Below are 22,858 nucleotides of genomic sequence, written 5' to 3'. Positions count from 1 at the left end.
TCCCAGCCCCCGCTGTGTTTTTCCAGTACACTGACACTCTCCCCACCAGCCTAACAGGATCTAGGGAAGGGTGCCCACCGCCTGTCCTGCACCTTCGGGCCCAGTGAGGGCTGGTGGAGAGGGTGCCTTCCTCGTTGAACCCCAGCTTTTATAGCTGCTCCGTGTTTTCTTCTGCTTCTTGGAAGCCTGTGCCTTTTGCTGGCCGGTTCCATTCTCTGGCCTGTTGTCCCTGGCTGGCTGCATTTCCGGCTGTCACCTGACATGCCCCCGTGTCCAGGGCATCCCAGGGTACTCCCCGCCCCCGCATCACCTGCTTTTCCCTGCATCCCTGCTGCCTTCTCTGCCAAGCATCCTGCCAGTCCCCCTCCTGCCACTTCCTGGGAGCGCCACGTGGCCCCTTGGGCCTCACGGTGGCCCTGAGCTGCTCTGGCATTTTGTGGGTGATGTGGCGCGGAGACAGCGTCCTTTTACTCGCCGGACACAGTAGGCACCGAGCCTCCAGCCTATGAGCTTTGCAAAATGAAATCTTTTTAAATCTTGGAAACCAATATTAGCTCCAAAGTGTTAAAAAAAAAAAAAGCCAAACTGCAGAATCGATGTTGACACACGTGTCTTATTATGTCAACAAACGATAACTGCCATTTAGTCAAGAGAAACTCAAGGCACAATTTTATAGAAATTATGTTTAACCTGAAACAAGGACACTGTTTACTGGGAAGTAACATCCCTGACCTAGGTACTGCCCTTCGTGCTTCTCTCCTCTTTCCAGCTCTCCTGGGTGGTAGAGCGGGGACTCAGACGTCCGTGTTTATTTGTCACACTTTCTTGGGGTGCATTGCGGCAGGCTGGGCTCCTGGAGGAAGGGCATGTCTTACTCCTGTCCCCAGCACAGGACCTGGTACACTCAGCTTCAGGCTGTTAAACTTTTAACTCAACTCAATCCATCAAATAAATAAATAAATAAATAAAGGACCTTCAGATCTGCCTGAAGGTTTATGCATTCTTCTTTCTGAAGCATCCCCACAGGGTGGTTTTTAAACCCAATGGCATCTATGAGCTGATTCCAAGTGGCAAACACCCTTAACTGAGCTGCTAACAAGAATAATCATCTGGAAGCTGCAAACGTCGTTCATATGATTTTAGTTTAGATTATATATGGATCTTTCCCTGTATGGACCCTGTATGTTATCTTTACCATACTGTTTATCTAGAAGTTAGTCTGGTTACAATATAACTACCATTACGTGATAATAAAGACCTTGGTTAGTAAGAAAGATTGTTTTGGTAAACACGAACTTGTTATTTAAAAGGATTTCTAAGAGGAATTAGGTAAGAGGAACATTGGCAATATGATGAAGTGGGCTCCGTCAGAGCAGGAAGTGGTTAAGTATAAATCATGTCGGCTCAGCAGGAGGAATGCATTTCTAGGCCCAGCCGGGGTTGGGGGGAGGGGAAGGGATGGCTTGAGGATAAATGCTTGATTTTTATTTGCAACCACAAATACTTCGGACAGTGCACTTTGGGGAAGCTAGCTCAAGGAAATGATACTAATGTGGGGAAAAAAAAGGGAATCTTTGTGCACAAATGCTTCTCGTGTGTGTGTGTGTGTGTGTGTGTGTGTGTGTGTGTGTGTGTTTAATAGCAGTCCCAAATGGAAAACATCTAAGTTTGGTTAAGTAAATATGCTACTCTAATTAGACAAGATTTTTGGAGATTGTGGACATGGGAAAATGTTTATATAATATATCATGAAGGGAAAACAACTGTGAGACCCAGTTGCCATGTACAATGTGGTTCAAACCTGGAAAATATGCGAGGAAAGGGATCGTAAATCGTAAGGATTGTGGCATTTTCTATTATTTATTATTATTATTATTATTATTATTTTTTTTTTGAGAGGGACAGGGAGAGAGAGAGGAGGGACGGAGGGAGAAGGAGAGAGAGACTCTTATGCAGGTTCTAGGCCCAGGATGGAGCCAACGTGGGGCTCAATCCCCTGATCCTGAGACCATAACCTGAGCTGAGATCAAAAGTCAGACATTTAACTGACTGAGCCACTGAGGTGCCCCTACTTTTGATTTTTTAATTGCGGTTATATTTTACAGTGAATAAATGATTTGGGTTTTAAAATTTATTTCATTGTAAATTTTGCCCACCAACGCACACACATTTTATTATTTCACACACAACAAAGATACATTTCAGTAGATAAATTAGCTGTATCTCCAGTGGTTGTTCTCTGCCGGGGGCTCGAAGACGAACGGGTAATGAACAGGGAGAAAGCTCCTGTTACTGATAAATGAAACAAGCCATCTGAACTCCCACATCTTTCCTGCAGGGCGCTCTTTCGGGGTGGTTTTATGTCACAGCTCTGCACATCTGACCACGGGCAGTGAACATCGGGAGTGTGGCCGTGTGGCCCCAGAGCACCTTACACGCAGCTCAGCCGTGGAGGGCAGGGTTGCAAGTCTGCAGGGAGGGGGATCCGAATCCTGCTCCAGACTGCAGATCCCACTAGGCCTTCTGCTAAGACCTTGAGCCTCTCTGTAAACGTCCCATTATTCATCTAAAAAGTGAGAACAGTAGTCGGATTACCTCCTTTTCAGGGCTTCTGCAAGGATTAAATAAATCGGGAATAAGAAAACTTAGAGAAACCTTGGAAGGCCTATCCGTAAGGCAGATTCACAAGTAACTCTGGCGTTTCACAGGTGTGAGACGTGAGGAAGTGGGGAGCGCTGCCTGCTGTACCCCCGTTCCCTCTGGAAAACACTCTCTGGTGGAATAAAATACTGCCCTTCTGGTCTACGAAAACGGAAACCACTAGAGCTGTCAAGGCTGCTACTCTTTAGCTTTTCAACTAAAACGAGGACAGCCTAAAGGAAGTCATGCCGCATTCCTCCTTTCCCTATTGTCCCCTCTTTTAATTGTTGTTTTGCTATATGTTTTCAGTGACGATGCTCATGATTTTTGCCTAAGTTTATCAATTTTATGGATCTTTCAAAGAACCAGCCGTGATTTTGTTGTTTTTCTCTATTTTTCCTGTTTATGATTTCATTGATTTCTGCACCAGTTTTTATTGTGTCTTTTTTTTCTGTTTGCTTTGGGCTTAAATTGCTTTTCTAACTCTCATTTCCTGAAAAGGCAGTTTGGAGGGCTGACTTTAGATCTTTCTGCTTTTCTAATCTATGCATTTAATGTTCCCTGTAAGCACTGCTTTTGCTACGTTGTACTTATTTGGTAAGTTTTATTTTTATTTTCATTCAGTTCAAAATGTTTGGTTTTTTTGTTTTTTGAGACTTCCTCCTTGCCCCAGATGTTATCTAAAAGTGTGCTGTTTAATCTCCAGATAGTTGGGGATGTTCCAATTTTCTGTCGTTGACTTGTTATTTAGTACCATTGTGATGTGAAAGCGAGCTTATATGATTTAGATTTTGCTTTTTTATTTGTTAAGATGGGTTTTATGGCCTAGAACGTTCCCTATTAGCTGGAGGAAAGTGTATCCTGTTGTTGTTGGATGGAATATTCTATGTGTTGGATAAATCAAGTTGATTGTTAGTGCTGTTTTGGCCAACTATGTCTTGACTGATTTTCTGCCTGCTGGATCTGTCAGTTCCTGAAAGGAGTGGTGGTGTCTAGCTATGATTGTGGATTTGTGGATTTCTTGCTGCATGTGTGTCAGTTTTTGCTTCTGTGTTTTGATGCTCTGTTGTTAGTTGCGTATATGTTTAGTGTTATTATGTCTTGGAGGACAGATCCCTTTATCCTTAGGTAATGTCCCTCTTTATCTACAGTGATTTTCCTTGTTCTATAGTTGGCTTTGTCTGAAATTAACATAGCTACTCTAGCTTTCTTTGGATTAGCATTATCATGGTATATCCTTCTCCACTCCTTTACTTTTAACTGGAGCCTTTTTATTTACAGTGGATTTCTTTAAACAACATAGAGTTGAGTCTTGCTTTTTTATCCATCTTGAAAATCTCTGTCTTTTAACTTTTATCCAGTATATTGAGACTGTTCACATTTAAAGTGATCGCTGACATAGTTGGGTTAATATCTACTGTGTTTGTAATTGTTTAAGATTTTATTCTTATTTGTTTATTTAAGATTTAATTTTATTTATCTTTTAAAAGAGTTATTTATTTATTTGAGAGAGAGAGTAGGAGTGGGGGAGAGGGACAGAAGGGGAGGGAGAAGCAGACTTCCCAGTGAGCAGGGAGCCTGACTCAGGACTCAATCCCAGGAGTCTACACCCAACGTGGAACTCAAACTTACAACCTGAGACCAAGAGTCACATGCTCTACCACTGACCCAGCTAGGTATCCCTGAAGATTTTATTTTTAAGTAATCTCTACAACCCTGAGATCAAGAGTCACAGGTTCCACCCACTAAGCCAGATAGGTGCCCCATAATTGTTTTTTAGTCATTACATCTGTTCCTGTCTTCCCTTCTTTTACTGACTTCTTTGCTTTTGAATATTGTATATAATTCCTTTTCATCTCCTCTGTTAACATATCAGTTATACTAATTTCTAACATTTTTAGTAGTTGCCCTAGAGTTTGCAATATATGTTAAGTAAACTAAGCCCACTTTCAAATAGTACTGTACCACTTGATATGTAATAATGTTATAACAATATTGCTGGGTCTTCTGTCCGTTCCCTTATGACTTTGCTCATTCCTCTTATCCATATGCTATAATTACCCAATACATTGCTATTATTACCGTTTAAACACTTTTCTTTTAGATCAATTTAAAAAAAGAAAAATAAAATATTTATTTTAATTTTAAAAAAGTTTTGTTTATGTATTCATTCATTCATTCATTCATTTATTTATAGTAATCTCTACGTCCAGTATGGGGTTTGTACTTATGACCATGAGATTGAAAGTCTCATGCTCTTCTGACTGAAGCAGCCAAGCACCCCCAAAATATTTTAACTTCATTTATTCCTTCTCTCTCTTCTTATGCTTATGTTGATCTGCGCTTTTGACATGTCACCTTCCTTCTCTCTGAAGAAATTTTAATATCTCTTGTGGTGCAGAACAGCTGGTAACACACTGCCTCAGTCTGCTTATCTGAGAGTGGTTTTGGTTTTTTGGTTTTTTTTTTGTCTCACTTTTGAAGGATAGTTTTGCTGGAAATAGAATTTTAGGTTGGTATTTTTCTGTCAGCACTTCAGATATTTCACTCTGCTCTCTTGATTGTATGGTTTCTGAAGGGAAGTCAGACCTGATTCTTGTTCTTGCTGCTCTCTTTGCGCAGTGTTCCTCCCCCTCTCTGGCTTTTTTCAAGAATTTCCCTCTGTCTTCGATTTTTGCACTTGACCATGATATGACTAGGTGTACTTTTTTTTTGGTATTTATTGTGCTTTATGTTCTCTGAGCTTCCTGAATCCATAGTTTGGTGTCTGTCATTGATTTTGGGAAATTCTCAACAATTCTTGCTTCAAATATCCCCCCCCCCCCGTTTTCTCTTCTCCTAGTATTCCCATTACGCATATGTTATTTTGAAATTATCCTACAGTTCTTGGATGTTCTGTTCTGTTTTTCTTTTTACAGTTCTTTTTTTCTGGTTGTATTTTAGTTTGGACTTTCCGTCAAACTCTCTTCAGGCTGTTTTCTCTGTCGGCTGTGCTTAGTCTACTGGTGAGCCTGACAAAGGCATTCTTCATTCTTTAGCAGGGTTTTTAGTACCATTTCCTTTGGTTCTTTCCTGAAGATTCCATCTCTCCGCTGATAGAACCTGTGTGCTCTTGCATTTTGTCTACTTTTTCCGTTAGCACCTTTAACACCCGCATCATGATTATTGTAAATTGCCTGTCTGATTATTCTAATATCTGTGTCCTCTCTGAGCTTCATTTTGCTGCTTGCTGTCCTTTCGGATTCTGATTTTCCTTGCTGTTTGGCATGCGTTGTGGGTCTCTCGTTGTTGGTATTTGGTGTAGGAACTAAGGTAAAGGGCCTTCGGTGTGAGGTTTCAGGTTAATCTGGCTGGGAGCTGAATTGTGTTCATTGTGTGCTGAAGCTGTGGGTGCCAGAGGCTCCAGTTCCTCTAGCTCTAGTTTTCATCTGCCCTGTGATCTTTGGGGTTTTCTCCTTGTTGTGCGTTTCTTGCAGCTCTTTCAGCTGTCACTCATTGTGACTGTATGGGACCCCATTCATGGGCAGTACTTGGAGGGGCAGGGGAACATTCTGTACTCTCAGGATGAACCCTCAGTCTCCCAGCAGGCCTGTGTACCCAGCCCTCTCCAGAGTATCTGGGCTATTTTGTCCCTCCTTGGGTGAGCCGAGGAGGATGCAGGGCTGGAGGCCGGTCCCTGCCCTTCGTCAGGTTAGGGGAGGCCTGCGGGATGAGTCCGTGTTGTGCGGACCGCTCCAGGCAGCCTTCATGTGGTGTCTCTTCCCTTGGCCTGAACTGGGAATGGGATTTTCTTGGCTATTTGCTGTGAGAACCTGGTGGGATTCCTAGGGAGGGGGTGTGTGTGTCAAACCACGAAAATGTAGGGGCCCCCTCAATGCTGTGGCTCCTAGGGGTTTCTTTTCACTCTCAAGCTAGTTCAGACTCAGCCTCCAGCAGTTCATGAAAATTATCACGCAGGTGTTCCTATCAGCTGTGGCCCTGGTAGATTCTCCTCCTGGGGAGCAGATCTTGGCTGTGACTCTCTTTTTCTCGCCTCTCTCCAGATTTCAGGGGTTGGTTTGCCCTGTGACCCATTTTCTGATGGTGGCAAGAAGTGCTGGATCGTTGGTTCGTCCAGCCTTTTGTTGTTGAGGATATGACCATCAGCTTCCCCGCGCCGTGCATGTTGGAGCTGAAACCTCAAGCTCCCACCCTCAGAGTTTTATACCCACGTGTGCTCTTCTTCCTTGCTCTTGTTTGTTCATTTACAAGCCCTGTGAAGGCCTGGCCATCGTAGTGGACACAGGGCTCTCGCTGCAGTGTGAAGCCGGCCAATTTTGTGCATGTGGGCTTTGACTTTCTAACCTGTAAGTAAAATGTAATGAGCCCTCTGTTCCCTTCCAGCTTTGGCTCCAACATTCTGTTTCTTCTAGATGACTTATGATACCTTGCAAGATATTTGCAGCGGTTGTGTGTTCAGAATTTTCAGTTGACTGATAACCTTTGCACTATTAGGCAGAAGATGATTATCTGGATAACCTTTGCATGGATTGTTTCATTTCTCTGTCATCTATGGGCCATGATATAATTGGTTTAAAGATATTAGGCCTTCAGATATTTTTTTTTTTAAAGATTTTATGTATTTATTTGACAGAGATAGAGACAGCCAGCGAGAGAGGGAACACAGGCAGGGGGAGTGGGAGAGGAAGAAGCAGGCTCATAGCAGAGGAGCCCGACGTGGGGCTCGATCCCAGAATGCCGGGATCACGCCCTGAGCCGAAGGCAGACGCCCAACCGCTATGCCACCCAGGCACCCAGGCCTTCAGATATTTTTGAAAAAAATTTACAATGAATGACTTGAATAGAATATTTCCAGGAAATATTTGATTTAAGTGTTTGTTTTTCAAAATGAAGTACAAAAGAAGCCAGACACAAAAGGTCACTTATTGTGTTATCCCATTTGTATGAAATATCCAGAGTAGGTAAAACCTTAGAGACAGAATGCAGATCGCTGGTTGCCAGGAACCAGGCAGCAGGGGGTGGGGTGGAGAATCCCTGTTTAATGGCTGATGTGTCTTATTTTGGGGTGATAGAAGTGTTTTGGAACTAGAGGTGCTGATTGTACAACATTGGGAACGTAGTAAATGGCACTGAATCATTCACTTTAAAATGGTTAATTTCATGTTATGTGAATTTCACTTCAGTAACAATATATAGTACATTAAAAATTCAAAAATCTAGCAGTATAAAAGCTTTTATAGTGCAAAGCAATTCTTTCTCCTACCCCAGACCTTTAGCCCCCAATCCATTTCTTACATATACTTGCCTGCCAGCCCCCCTCACCTCCCTTGGTAAATGGGAAATACTGCATATTGCTTTTTGTTACTTAATCTGGAGATTTTTTCCCTTTATCAGCACATAAAATATACCTTATTCCTTTTCAAACTACATAGTCAAAGGAATTATTTTCTAATTTCTTTAAAGTTGGTGTATGCTTTATCTCACCATTCCAATCTTTTTTTCTTCTGTAATCTCTACTTCAACAAGCTTCTTATTTTGTGCCTAATTCCGTATCTATTTGGATAAATCAGTCAGCGCTGTGTGAGCAGGTTTAAAGCTACGAATCCCCTTCATTTTTAGGAGTCATTTCTCAGAATCAGGAATGATGGTGGAATTAGCCAAATGCCTTTTATCACAACAAGAGAATTTAAAAAACAACTCATTTAATTAATTGATAGTCAGTGAGCCAATGAATTTGTTCCATAGCTAATTTCACAAATGTCTTCATTACTGGAGAAAGTATTTTATTTTCCCCCAGAGAAGACAAATGTGGAATAAGTAACTGCAGGACAGCTCTAAAGGGACGCCTGTGGGGCCCTCTGTCCCCCAGCGTGCGCGGCCCTTAGTGTACAATGCCTGTAGACAGAGATCGCTTTCTTGAAGCCAGACAAGACCTCTATTCATGTTAAAGTCAAACAAATCGCGTGTGCGAAAACCTCCACTTACCATGGCTGCTCAGGCTGAAATGCATAGAACTATGTTGATTTTGGGAATAGTAACTTGCATGTTGGACAGCAGCTAAAAGAAATTCTCAACTTGGAAATTGAAAGACTGGGGAGAAGCAGGAACATTGCCTTTGGATTCCTTTTGTGTCTGTGTGTAAGGAGTTGTAGGTAAGTGGGGGGCTTTCTCTTCATGAGCACAGTTCTGTGCTGATGACTAATCGGCACCAAGTCTGAAAGTGCATTCATCATGGAGAGGAGGGAGAGAGAAGGAGAAGGGTGGGCTTCCACTAGCAAATCCCTGTAGAGATGTCAGAGCAGGCCACACTGAGGATTTGCCTCAGGGACCCGAGAAGGCAAAGCAGTGGGGCCTTTTTGTGGGATTTTAATTCGTAGTTGCAATATGTTGTACTTAATGTGATCTTTTGGGGGCCAAACAAAAATAATTTGTTTTCTCAATGTGTATTATCCCATGGGCAATATACTACATCAAAAATCTTTAGCTCTAAAAACTTAGAGTTATAAATGTAGAAATTTTTTTAAAAAGTTCAATTAGGAATAAAATGAAAAGTAAAATTCCCTTTAGTCTAAAGTGATTATCAACGGGTTTTCCCTTTTTTCTACATTCTTCTAGAAAAATTATGTGTGAGTGTATTATTGAAATTTACGTTCACAAATTGGATTGTTGTGTGAATTGTTTTGTACTATGTCTTTTTATTTGCTGTTATGTCTTAGACATCTCTTTATACCAACCTGTGGAGGTCTGGCTCCTTCTTGGCTTGCAGGGATGACACCGTATTATTTATTCACCTTGTCCCTCTTGATGGGCATTTAAGTAGCTTCTCAGTGTTTGCTCTTGCAAAGAATGCTACCACGGATATGTTTTTACATACACAGGATCTATTTTTGCCAGTCTATCTGTAGAATAAATAGGGTGGCACTTGTGGGTCAAAGGTGTGCGTGTTTTTTTAATATATATTTTTAAAGATTTACTTATTTATTTGAGAGAGAGAGAGTGGGGGGTGGGCAGAGAGAGAGAGACCCTCAAGCAGACTTCATGCCCAGTGCAGAGCCCGACAGTGGGGCTCGATCCCACAACTGTGAGATCATGACCTGAGCCGAAATCAAGAGTCAGACACTTAACCAACTGAGCCACTCAGGCACCCCTGCATGTTTTATATTTGGCTCTATTTCCAAATCATTTAAAAAATGGCACCCATCATTACACTCCTAAAACAGTAAATGAAAATTCCTGTTACAGCACACTGAACAATATTGAGTTTTTATCCAGCTATGTTGAATTTTTAGTCATTGCTGGTCTGATGGTATCTTTTTTTCTTCTTTAGTTTCGAGGTTTGCTTTAAAAGGCCTCCCCCCCCCCAAATAATTTAGTCTTTTTTTTTTTTTTGGTAAAGTTGTAGTTTTACCTTTAGGCATTGTTAGGAAACAAGCCTGATTTTTTTCCCCACTTGTAGCCTTTGTCCCAACACTGGTTAATGAAGAACTGGTCTTTTTCCAATTATTTGGAGACACTACAAAGAAGTATTTGAAGTATCTGCCTAGCAGAGGCCGAATGGTAGAGGGTAGAGGCAGGAGCTCTGCTCTGGACCGACTCGGGCTGCCCTGACCGGCTGTCTGGCCGCAGACCAGGGCTTTACGTGTCTTCTCGGGCATGATCGAAGCTCTTGTGCAGTGACTGTGTTCTTGCCAATGCTGCACCTGCCACCGGGTCCGCGAACGTATTTATCAGGGTGGGGTTGACACCTTTTCTCCTCTTTGCTGCTTCTAGCCATTGCTCCTCTTCCTCCCCAAACATCCCCTGCTCCCTTGAGACACGAGCATCAGACTTTCCCATCCCTGTTCCCTCTTGTTTGAGTCCTCTGCTGACCCCCGCCCCCCCGACCCTCCTCCTTGCCCACGGAGGATTTACCAACAAATCCTCTGTCTGCCTTCCTGTTACTGTTTTTGCCATTTGTCCATCTACATGGACGATCATTCTGAAACTAGGATCCTGTTTCTCCCTAGATCTCCTTTCCAGTCATCTTGCCTTCCGTCGTATGTCAGCTGCCGATTCCCGGAGGGGTGCCTGGTGACTCCGACATCTGCGCATCCACCTCCTACTCTGTCACCGTCCTCCCCGAGTGCAGCTTGTCCTTTTGCACCTGGTCGTCAGAAATAGTTGTCCCGACTGGGACCATCAGCCCTCTTTCCTTCTCGGTGTTCACTGCCCCCTTACGTTCTCACTCCCTTTCTTTCTGGAAAGTGGTCCTTTCTCCTCCTTCCGTGGTCACCTGGCAAAACCCAGCTTTGGCTAAAACACAGTTTTCTGCTGCCGTGTCCTTGTGCTTGAGCTGCTGCGTGGGGCTGGGGGGGCACTCATCCTGGTCCCCTGCCGCCCTGTTCTGACCACAGTGGTCCTGATGCTTATCTGAGGGTATATATGTATGTATATATAATACCTGAGTGTATATATGTGATATCTGAGTGTATGTATGTATATATATGTAATACTGAGTGTGTGTACATATGTGTATATTTATATAATATCTGAGTGTATAGGCATATATAACACATTTCTAAAGTTTTTTTTTTTAAGATTTTATTTATTTGAGAGAGAGATAGAGAGCACAATCTAGGGGAGAGGCAGAGGGAGAAGGAGAAGCAGACTCCCTGCTNAACAGGGAGCCCGATGTGGGGCCCGATCCCAGGACCCTGAGATCATGACCTGAGCCGAAGGCAGCCACTTAACTGACTGAGCCACTCAGGTGCCCCAAATTTCTGAAGGTTTTGAATACTTATCCCTAACCATGTTTCTTTTAGTGATTCCAGCTGTTCTTTGGTGAATTAATTTAACAGGGAATAATCCTATATATAACCCACTAACAGGACCCATTTATGTATTGACAGACATACAGTTGGTGAAAGAAATAAATGAGAATAACTTATTTAATTCATACTCTCGCACCAGATTGGCTTTCTCAGGTTACCCAGACAACTGATTCCTTTGTTCAAAATTCAATGCACTCTTTGTGTTCATATAAAGAAGTGAATTAATGAAATTATATTGAAATGAAATTGAAATTACCATAGGGGCATCCCCTTATGAAATGAGAAGACTCATCTCATGCTTTAATGTGTCGTATTTGCTTCAAGTGGCAAAAACGACTAAAAGTAGTTTCTTCTTTAAGCTCTTAAAGGGTAATGTGTGGATATGAAGATTCCTACAAGGTTTGAACTCCCTGAGAGTTTAAGATTTTATTTATTAATTTTAGAGGGTGGGGGAAGGGGGAGAGAGAGAATCTAAAGCAGACTCGCTGCTGAGCATGGAGCCTGATGCAGGGCTCGATCTCAGGACCCTGAGCGCATGACCTGAGCCAGAATCAAGAGTCGGATGTTTAACCGACAGTGCCACCCAGGCGCCCTACATCCCATCCATTTTTAAGTCTTTTTTTTTTTTTTTTTTTTTTTTTTTTAAAGTCATCTCTACCCCCAACATGGGGCTTGAACTCAGGACCCTGAGATCAAGGAGGAGCCTATGGAGAGTCACAGGCTCCTCCGACTGAGCCAGCCAGGCGCCCCACATTCCATCCATTTTTGTATCACTCCTACCTGGTATCTCAGCAGATGGGGGAGTGCAGAAAAGGTTGATAGCTGAGGACTTACCAGTGGTGTTTCGGCTCCACCACCAGTATGTGCATTCCTGGTGCTCCGCAGGGCTGTGCGCTAACAATGGCAGGGCTTGTGCGGAAATGTCAGGACAGGCACTGTCCGCTCACACTCCCTGCAGCTTCGTAGGCAGGCCAGTGCTAAGAGCAGCGAACCGTGGCTGGAAGCTGCCACAGCTCCCACTCCACATGGACAGAAAAGGCACCGTGGGAAACACCGTGGCACTTTAACTCCTGCCTGGTTGTTGGGCTGGGGTAGCGCACGCGCAGGCAGCTCCCTGGCGGTGGGGCTCCGGGAAGGTGGGGTCAGGGGCTTTGCAACCTGCCAACAGCCTGAAAGCCGCTGGGGCTCACGGCACGCCCCTCTGGGTCGAGAGCTCTGCAGTCAGCCTTCCTTCATACATCTTTTTAAAAGGCAGCTAGAGGGGCGCCTGGGTGGCAGAGCGGTTAAGCGTCTGCCTTCGGCTCAGGGCGTGATCCCGGCGTTCTGGGATCGAGCCCCACATCAGGCTCCTCCGCTGTGAGCCTGCTTCTTCCTCTCCCACTCCCCCTGCTTGTGTTCCCTCTCTCGCTGGCTGTCTCTATCTCTGTCGAATAAATAAATGAAATCTTTAAAAAAAAAAAAAGGCAGCTAGAAAAATCTCCTGGTGCACCAGCAGAGCAGAGAGCTCTCCTTTCCGGCTGAAGATTATAATTCTATCTCCTGGCTCTTCTTGCCTGGGAGAAGTGGCAGAAGCAGGTAGTAAAAGAGACTGTATTGTATTGTGTTTTGTTGGAAGCGTCTGGATTTATTGCCAAGTACAGGCAGAGAATAGATTTGCAAAAAACGGGATCAGGTGTTCTGGAGTCAGTATCTCGATGTGTCAGCACCAACGAGGTGCAGCTTTCCACAGTGGAGAGGCTGGCTCTGTGCCAGAGCCAGGCGACGCAGGGGGCAGGTCCGACTCTCAGCCTTCACGTGGAGGCTTTGGACCCTGGAGCCTGGTCTTGAGCAGGAGTTCTCTGGCTCAGGCCGCGCGTGCCAGCGCTTGTCAGTTTAGTCAAAGAGCAGCAAGGAAGGAGTAGCTGTGGTTTTATCTGCCGGGATGTGTCTCATGTCCACTCAGATTTAAACATTTGCTGCTCTCTGATGCCCCGCTTTGAAGTGACTAGAAGATCTGAATTGTGTTCTTTACTCCCTGACCAGAGACGCCTAAAAATAAGGCAAGTTCAGATTTGGTGTTAGGTTCCTGAGCAGACGCTGCACCTGAGAAAAGAATTTGGGGAATTCAGGGGTTATCTCGCCTTACTCTTTTTAAGCTTTTTCCAGTTGATGTTTCTTTCTTGTCTTTGTTTTTTTTTTTTTTTTAAGTTCATTTATTTAAGCAATCTTTACACCTAATGTGGGGCTTGAACTCAAAACCCTGAGATCTAGAGCCAGACGTTCCACAGCTGAGCCACCCAGGCGCCTCTGATGTTTCTTTTTTAATAATAGTTTCATTGAGGTACAATTCACCATTTTAAAGTACAGTGAACCCTCGGACAACACGGGTTTGACATGCATGGTCCGCTTATACACAGATTTCGTTCAATAAATACAATAAATACGGTACAGTTCTGTCCATGTGTTTTATCTTCCTTATGCAAGGAAGATCATTTCCTTTTCTCTACGTTACTCTATTATAAGAATACAGTATATAATACATCTAACATACAAGATATGTGTTAATCAAATGTTGAACATTTTTATGTGCTTATTGGCCATTGGAGTATCTTTTTTAGAGAAATGTCTATTCACACTTTTTGCCCACTTTTGATTTGGGTTATTTGTCTTTTTACTATTGAGTTGTATGGGTTCTTTATATAATCTAGGTAGACACGAGGTCCCTGTCAGACGTAGGTTTTGTATGTATTTTCTTCCCTTCTGTGGGTTGTTTTTTACCGTATTGGTGTTTTTTGACACCCGAAATTTTAAAATTTATTTTTTTATTGTGTGTGCTTTTGGTGAGGTATCTTAGAAACTGGTACCTAATCTAAGGTCACAAGGATTTACTCTTATATTTTCTTTAAAGAGTTTTGTAATTTTCACTCTTACGTTGATGTTTGACCCGTTGTGAGTTAGTTTTTTGTGAAAGGGATAATAAGGTCTGTGTCGTGATTCATTCTTGTTGTGTCTGTACCATTTGCTGAAAAGACTGCCGCTTACCCTTTAAAACGTCATGACATTCTTGTCAACAACCAGTTACTCGTTAATGTATGGGTTTATTTCTGGACTGTCAGTTCTAATCCAGTGATCTGTGTGTCTGTCCCTATGCCAGGGCCACACAATCTTGATTACTGTAGCTTTTTTTTTTTTTTTTTTTTTGACATCAGAAAGTGTGACTCCTCCAACTTTGCTTTTCTTTTTCAAGGTTCATTTGACTATTCAAACTCTCTTGGATTTCCATATGAATTTTAAGATCAGCTTGTGGATTTCAAAGCAACAAAAAAAAGAGAACCTGGGATTTGAATAGACATGACATTGAATGGGAAGATCGGGTGGGGGGCGTTGCTCTCTTAACAGCATTGTCGTCCCACCCATGTGCACAGCGTGTCTTTCCATCCATTTAGGTCTTTGGATGCTCAGAATGATGTTTGGGTAGTTTTCACTGTACAAGTCTTGTACATCTTTTGTTAAGTTTATTTGTAATTATCGTGTTCTTTTTGATACTATTCTAAAGTGGGTCTCTTTTAACAGCGTATTGTTTTACTCCATTCTGTCAGTTTCTGCCTTTTGGTTGGAGTGTTTAGACCATTTTATATGATTACCGATAAGGTAGAATGTATGCCTACCATTTTTGTGTTTGTTTCCCTTGGGTCCTTTGTCTTTTCTCTTCCTTTATTCCTCTGTTGTGACTTTTTTTATGCTAAGTCGTTTTTAGTATACTATTTTAATTCCGTTGTTTATTTTTTTATTATTTTTATTTTTTTTAGATTTTATTTATTTCTTTGACAGAGATAGAGACAGCCAGCGAGAGAGGGAACACAAGCAGGGGGAGTGGGGGAGGAAGAAGCAGGCTCCTAGCGGAGAAGACTGATGTGGGGCTCGATCCCATAACGCCGGGATCACGCCCTGAGCCGAAGGTGACGCTTAACCGCTGTGCCACCCAGGCGCCCCCCGTTGTTTATTTTTTAAAATATATTTTTGAACTATTTTCTTAGTGGTTACCTTAGGGGTTACAATTAAAATAGTCTTGTCTTATTTTTAAGCTTTTCCGTGGACCTGAATCTGTCCCTATAGGAATCCAGTTGGGAGAACTCTGATGGCTGTGACTGGAAAGGGAGGGGACAGAAGGAGTAACCAGGGACAGTTTGTTATCTGAGAATTATCTGTGTGGGTGGATTTATCTGTTAACTTCTTGGTGGAATTGGGTTGTTTATACCACAGACCTCTCCAGTGAACGGTGATACTTCCCAAATGTTTGATCTGATACAGTTTTTAGTAACCTGATCAGTAGCCTTCCCTCCTGGCTTGGAGATCTGAAAGCCCGGTGCTGGGGTGGTTGGAAGTCAGCATGGTTGGAAGCTTCCTCCTGTAACCTGTTCTCTGAGCTCCTGTGCTCTCCTCACGTTTCCCAGGTGTCGAGCCCCCTGCTGAGTGTGATACGCTCCCAGTCCCCAGGTCTGGAGGGACCCCAGTGCCCAAGACCTTCTCCCATAGCTCCTCATGGACGGCCTGTCTTGAAGGGAGGAGCCAGCTGAAAGCACGTAAGCAGGTCAGGACACCAGGATTTGGCCAGAAGACAGTTCCTCTCCTCCCCTCAGGACTTCGTGGAGGTAATTTTGAATTTGGAAAATGAAGGCTTGAAAACCCTCATTTATGTCTTAGTAGAATCTCAGCCCCTGGGAGGACTATAGCCCCGCGTGGCTGGATTTTTCTGTACCTCCTAAGCTACCCCGTGTAAGCAATTACCTAGTACACGTCTCCTGAATTAATTTTAAGGATGGTTTTCAACGTATTATGTTAAGCTGTTATAGTAATTAATATTTTATGAAGATTTCCACATGGGTCCTCATTTGCTGCTTATAACAAGCTGTGAAGTTGATATTGCTAGTCTCATTTGGTAGATCAGGAAACAGGTTTAGAAAACGTATGCAGGGTCTCACTGGTTCATTAATTCATCGAGAACCGAAGGGCTGTGCTCTTGGGTCCTGTTCTAACTCAGGACACGCAGTGAGCACAACAGACACAAACCCCTGCTTTCATGGGGATCCTAGTTTAGTGGGGGTGTGAGAGGATGGGGGTGGGGACAGGCATGGAGACCGACCACGCAGCTGATGGTGTGAAGAAGGAAATTACATGTTTCGTTCGTTACAAGGCATGAATGTAGTGGACTAGAGAAAAAGCAGACTTAGTTTAGGAGGGTGGGGCCCGTTGCAGTCTTAAAGGGAGTGGTTAGGAAGGTGTCATTGAAAAGTTGACATTTGAACATGGATTTAAGGAGTTATGCTAACTAACCGCTGGGTGTCTGGGATAAGAGCATTGTAGTTAGAAGAAGAGGTGGATGCAGAGGTTCACTGGCGTGTTGGAGAAACACCCAAGGAGGCAGGGTGGCCGGAGGGGAACTAGCAGAGAGAAGTGAGGTGGGGGGTGGTCAGGAGGTAACGGGAGCCTGACCACGTCTAGCGTTGCGTACTCTTGGGGAGTTCTAGGTTTGATGATGGGAAATCAGTGCAGGGTATTAAGCAGAGGGGAGAAAGGATCTGCGTTCCATTTTATGTTTATTTTTTAAAAGCTTTTATTTATTTGACAGAGAGAATAAGCAGGGGGAGGGGCAGAGGGAGAAGGGGAAGCCGTCTGCCTACTGAGCAGGGAGCCCAACGCAGGGCTTGACCCCAGGACCCTAGGATCACGACCTGAGCCAAAGGCAGATGCTTAACTGACTGAGCCACCCAGGAGCCCCTGCATTCCATTTTGATAGACTCATTCTGGCCTCTGTATTGATATAGGATGTAGGGGGTGGGGGATGAGGGTAGACGAGGAGACCATTTAGAGGCCAATGGAGAAATCCATCACAGTAATTCAGACAAGAGGTCACGGTGGTCTGCTCCACTGGTGGCAGTGGAAGTACTGAAAAGTGGTCACATTCTGGGTAGAGTTGGAAGATAGTGTCCTTAAGATGTCCCGGCAGAATGGGTGTGGGGTATGAGAGCAAGGGACACGTCTGTGATATGTCAAGGATTTTAGCTGCTGTAACTAGACAGAGTTGTTACCCAGTGAGACAGGGAAGTCTGCAGGTAACGAAAGTGGGGATACAAAAAGAGATTACAAGTTCGGTTTTGAGCATGTTGGGAGATCCTGAGACAGATGCTGAGTGCACAGTTCTGCACGGACCCCACAGTGGAGCACTGTGATCTGAGCTGGGGTATAATGGGGCTCTTGGGCCTGTGGATGGTATTTAAAGGAGTACGATGGGATGAGATCCCAGCGAAAGGAGAGTTTTGAGGACCAGGCCCTGGGACATTTCTAGCTCTCTGAAGAGCAAGAGAAGAGGAAGAGGCAGCAAAGGAAACCAAGCAGGAACAGCCAGAGATGTAGAGGAGGACCAGGAATGTGGCGTCTTGGAAGCCACATGAGATCATCTCAGAAGCTGATGGTCCGGGTGACATGAGGACTGAGAGTCCTCTTGGATCAGCGCCATGCAGGTCATTGGTAGCTTTGGTAAGAACAGTAAAATGACAGGTGGGTCTGGTGACCATGACAACAAGAAATGCCATTGGAGTGGGTTCAGAGGGAAGGGCGAGGGGGAGGAGTTGGAGACAGATTGCTACAGCCGTCTTGAGGAGCTTTGCTGCAGGGAGCAGAGTACGGGGTGGTGTCTTCTGGGGTAAATAAGGCCCAGAGCATTAATTGTCAGTTGGAAGCATTAGCATTGTACTTAGAGGCTGGTGGCGATGCTTCAGTAGAGACTGGAAGATTGATCATGGAGGATGGGGCGGGGGTGGGGGGATGCTGCAATCGCTTCTTGAGCAGGTGAGAAGTGCATCTGTGTACAAGCGTACTTGCTTTAGGAAGGTGGCGGGGGATAGGCTAGTGACAGATACGTGGGGGCCCAGGTGTGCTGCCCACTCTGCAGTTTTCTCCTGATTGTGTTTATTTTCTTTGTGAAATAGGAAACAAGGTGGCTAGCTGAGAGGGCTGTGGTGGAGAAAGGGTTGCAAATTTGGGGAGACAAGGGAAGGAGTGAAAAGTCCTCTGGAAAGAGTGGTCACATGGTAGCATTAGGGGACACACCTGCAGCAAGACCCCTATCCGTGTGATTGTGTGTTTCCTTAGACAGCTCAGCAGGGGAGGCGAAGGCACCCAGTAGGTCAAGAATTGAATTCTCGTTTGGCCAAGTGGAGGGGCCAGAATGAGAGGGTGGCCTGAGTTGACAGTGTATGCAGGAGGGAGGTGGGCCCCACGGAGCTTCAGATGCCGATGCAGGGGGGTGGCAAGGAGAGGAGGTGCAGAGGAGGGTCAGCGCTGTCGGGTTAGGGCACCTGGCAGGAGTAGCTGAGGGACACCGGTGCTGGGCTGCAGTTGTGCAGGGAACCGGGGACCTGGGACATTGGCGGGTACCTAAACTCCAGCGTTCCTCCTTGGAAGCCTCCTCGTTACCCTCCCTGGCTCCCGCTGCCTGACTTCAGAGGGCCTGCCCGAGCCGCCCCGCTGAACCCCGAACGGCAAGCCTGTAGCCAATCCGCCCCGGGAGCGGTGCTGGGAGTGTGTGGCTAGCAGCACGTTGCTTTGTGCAGGCAGAGGGAGGTGTGCGGAGGTGTGCGGCCCTCCGCACGGTGGAAAGGGAAGAGGAAATGTGGACGTTGACATTCACAGCTGCTCCTCCCCTTCTTCACATGCCTTGGAAACTATGTGCCTGCTAACCTTTTGCTTTTTAACCTTAACTTCAACATGTTTGGGTGATTGCATCTTTCTGTGCAGTGCACGTACCGGCCCGGAGATCTGGAGCGCGTCCTCAGGGTGAGGGAGACGGGAAAGCCCCCTGGAGAACATGCATTGCAAGGCCGGTGGAATGGCCTTTTTTCCTGCCCACAGCCACCCCCCAGGACGCTCTGTTTGGGAGTCTGTCTCCAGCAAATTCCAAGAGCTGTGAAATGGCTTCATAGTCACAAAAGATCCATGTTGAAGAGGCCAAAATACCAGAAAATGACATTCCAGCACCCGCAGAGCTATTTTTAAATGTTTAGGATTTATAAAGAGAAACAGTCTTCATGGAATATAAACCACCCCCAGTTCACACTTCTGTGATTGAAGTAGCTAAATCTGAAAGATAATTCTGGTTTGTTTTTCTCTTCAAGCGGAGAATGTCATTGGTGAAAAAAAGATGTCTTGGGCTGAGCAGCTCCGACCCGACCTTGGCCGTGACCGGCGCCAGGAAGGGCCGGAGCTGAGCGGGCTGCAGCTGCGCCCCTCTGCCCCGCGACCTCTGCCCTGGGCTAGTGAAGCTTTAGGGCAAAGGTCGTTTAAAACACTAACTAGCATTGAAAATATCAGTACCCTGCTTGAGTGCTCTTGGCTTCGGAGTGGCTGCGGTGGTTCAACGAGCAATATTTTTAGAAATGGGAACAGTTGAAGATGCTGTTGTGATTTGCCGTGGCTGAAGGCTCTGTTCAAATAAATCCTAACAACCGCATTTTCCACTTGTAACTCAGTTGCCGTTTCTTTTCATTTATTTTTGTCCCTTTTTTGTTTGCTGGAGAACCTTGGGCGGCTTTCGTCTCTGCTGCTCTCTGAAGGCTCTGCAAGCTGGCAGGTGTGTGGCCCGGGCCGGACTCTGCAAGCACTCTGGGTTTCCACCTGCCGGGTTTGAGGGTTCGAGGGCTCGAGGGTTTGAAGGCTCGAGCGGCAGACAGAGAGAGAACGCATTCCTGGGACTGCAGGCCTCCTGGACAGGTCAGCAGCTGACGTCCGGGGGCCATCGGTTACGTGCAAGGCCATGTGTGGGGCTGGGAGGGGCCGGAGAGGGTAGGCGTTTCTGCTTTAATGTTTCTCTTTGACTGAAGTTAGCGAGCGTACCACGTGGAACTCTGTTCCCCAAAGGGAGGCAATGAGGAGTGGGTGCTGAGGCTGGGAAGATGCCCTGCCCACTCAGACCTTGTGAGCCTGCTGTGGGAAGGGGACGGGGACAGAGAGGACAGAAGTCTCAGGAACCACATGTGCCAGACCCTGAATACTTGGACTTAGAATCTGTCCCGTGGCTGGTGGAGAACCATTAAAATTTGTGAAAGGTAGTGATAGGATTTTTCCAAAAAGTGTTGTGGAGAGATTCACTGGGGGCTATTGTGCTTCCAATGTGAAGAAAAGTTTGGAAGCAGTGAAAGAGTTAAAAGGGAAAGTTTGATCATGTGACCTAACAAAATTAAGGGACTTCCCCTCACCCCTCACCCCGATTTAAAAATACAGTACTTTTTTTGGTTATTCCTAAAAGCCTACCAACAGAGCCTCATAGACACATGCATACACATTTACCAAAGAAATCTCATGCCTTCTCTTGTACTTAGAGTTGCATAAATAACATGATCTTAGCTACATTTAACATTGCTTGATTAAATATCAATGAGGAAACCATTAGCATCAGGTCATTATAATTTATTATCAAATGGATAACATAATTCAATTACCTCAATCTCATTTTCATTCTGACTTTGCTGATTTTAATAATTGATTTTACGAGTGTGTTCCATAATTTATTTCTAGTATTTTAAAAAGTATCTCTCTATCAACACATTTATTTGAATTTAATACTAAGGTGATAGAAAGGAAGTCTGATTGGCTGATTGGTTTGGCAGTGAAAAGGGTCTTTGTCTTTTAGAACAAACTAAATATGCAAGTAATATGCACAAACATGTAATTGAAGCATTGTTATAATAAAGTCATGCATTGAGATATTTTATATGGAAAGGCACATTAAAATTTATATTTTTTCAAATTCTTTCTGAGTATGTTGGTTTAAACAAGGTACCTCTGTGAGAAAATGTAATGAGTACAAATAAGCAACATCTATAGCCGTACTGACGTACCTCCCAGAGATTGGACCTTGAATGATTGAGGTCTTGATAATTCATTTTCTTACAGATCAGGTGGTTTCCCAAGATTTTCTTTTGTAGGATGATCCAGTGATTAAATTATTGGCAGTTCACTGAAACTAGTTTTAATTTTATTATTATGTGATTTTTGGCATATATATGGAAGAAGTTTCATTTTTACACACATGATCTGTTCTCGTATATGTACTTATGTACAAAACTATCTTGAACTGGTGTTCTGTGGGAGTCCCGTTAGTAACCATGCCCAGCTATGGGAGCAGCCATATGTGTTGCAATCCGATGAATTATTTGCTGAGTTTAGGACTCATGTGAAGACCATGAATGGGCAGGGTTGGTGTGCAGGTGAGGAGGGGTGCCCATGGGCTTTGGGCATCCATCCCTGGAAGTTTAGGCCATGCAAGATGGCCACACAGTACCACATAATTTTGTTCTGGGTCCTCTTTGTCCAGTTCAAGTGCAACACTGTGGTGTAAGCTGAAGGGAGTACCATAGAATATAACCTTATCACCCCCCAGTAAGAAAATCAAATGCACTGTGGAGTTTTGAAAAATCGGAATGGAGAGCATTCTGTGATCTCTCCACTGTATAAGTAAGTCAATGTGAGGATTAACAAAAGCAGGATGTTTTGTGTGTAACAGTTTCAAGATGGGGAAAAATCATATTTCCTAATCTTTGAAGAGGGTGCTAGCCTGGAGAAAGCGTTTCACAATAATTTTTTTCTTTTTTTTAAAGATTTTTTTAAATTTATTTGACAGAGATAGAGACAGCCAGCGAGAGAGGGAACACAAGCAGGGGGAGTGGGAGAGGAAGAAGCAGGCTCATAGCAGAGGAGCCTGATGTGGGGCTCGATCCCATAATGCCGGGATCACGCCCTGAGCCGAAGGCAGACACTTAACCGCTGTGCCACCCAGGCGCCCCAACACAATAATTTTTTTCAAAGGAATCAAGAAGTTTTCAGTAGAATAGAGAATAAATCAAAAGTGCATGGTCTGAGGATGATTTTTGTTCTGTTATAGGACAGGACATGAAGGATGTCCTCTCTACTGAGGATCATGAAATCATGGATGTGAAGAGCTGGTGTTGGAGTTAAGTCTGGACCTCTGTAGGCTAGAGCTGCCTCTGGTGGTGGAGCTGGAGCCGTGGGGAGGGCGTGGATATCGTCCAAGACTTCTGTTCAGAGATCTGGCCACCAGCCCAGCTAGACCATCCATGTTCTCGTAAATTCATAGATGGTGAATCAACAGCGGGCTTTCTGAATCCATCCAGGGTCTGTCTTTGCTCTTAATCTCAGAATTCAAGTTTTTAAAATTTACCAGTTAAGCTGGTTCCGTAATTTTTAAATAAGTACACATACATAGTAAAACCATTAAAGTAAAACTACAGAAAGGATATTAAATAGCAAGTCAAATTGCCTCTTTGTTTTCCCCAGAGAAAACCAGTATGATTTTTTTTTTAGTTTACCCATCTAGAAAAATTTAGTGCTCATGAAAAGATACCCTTTTTATC

At 44.4% G+C, this 22,858-nt stretch overlaps 1 protein-coding gene across 2 annotated transcripts in view; it reads left to right on the top strand.

Annotated features, from left to right (window-relative positions):
- Positions 1–22,858, top strand: part of RNF144A (ring finger protein 144A) — a 115,829-nt gene that overhangs the window by 10,236 nt on the left and 82,735 nt on the right. Inside the window, exon 2 of one of the 2 annotated variants that reach the window (XM_040622850.1) lies at positions 15,884–16,081. The gene's annotated coding sequence lies outside the window, so the exon portion shown is untranslated. Of the gene's footprint in view, positions 1–15,412; positions 16,082–22,858 lie in introns of those variants that run through there. The other variant, XM_040622849.1, reaches the window with a different exon arrangement.

The sequence above is a fragment of the Ursus maritimus genome, unplaced genomic scaffold (genome assembly GCF_017311325.1).
Source record: "Ursus maritimus isolate PB19 unplaced genomic scaffold, ASM1731132v1 scaffold_6, whole genome shotgun sequence".
Classification (NCBI taxonomy): domain Eukaryota; kingdom Metazoa; phylum Chordata; class Mammalia; order Carnivora; family Ursidae; genus Ursus; species Ursus maritimus.
The sequence above is the reverse complement of the archived record's forward strand: the minus strand, read 5'-3'. Positions and strand labels throughout refer to the sequence as shown.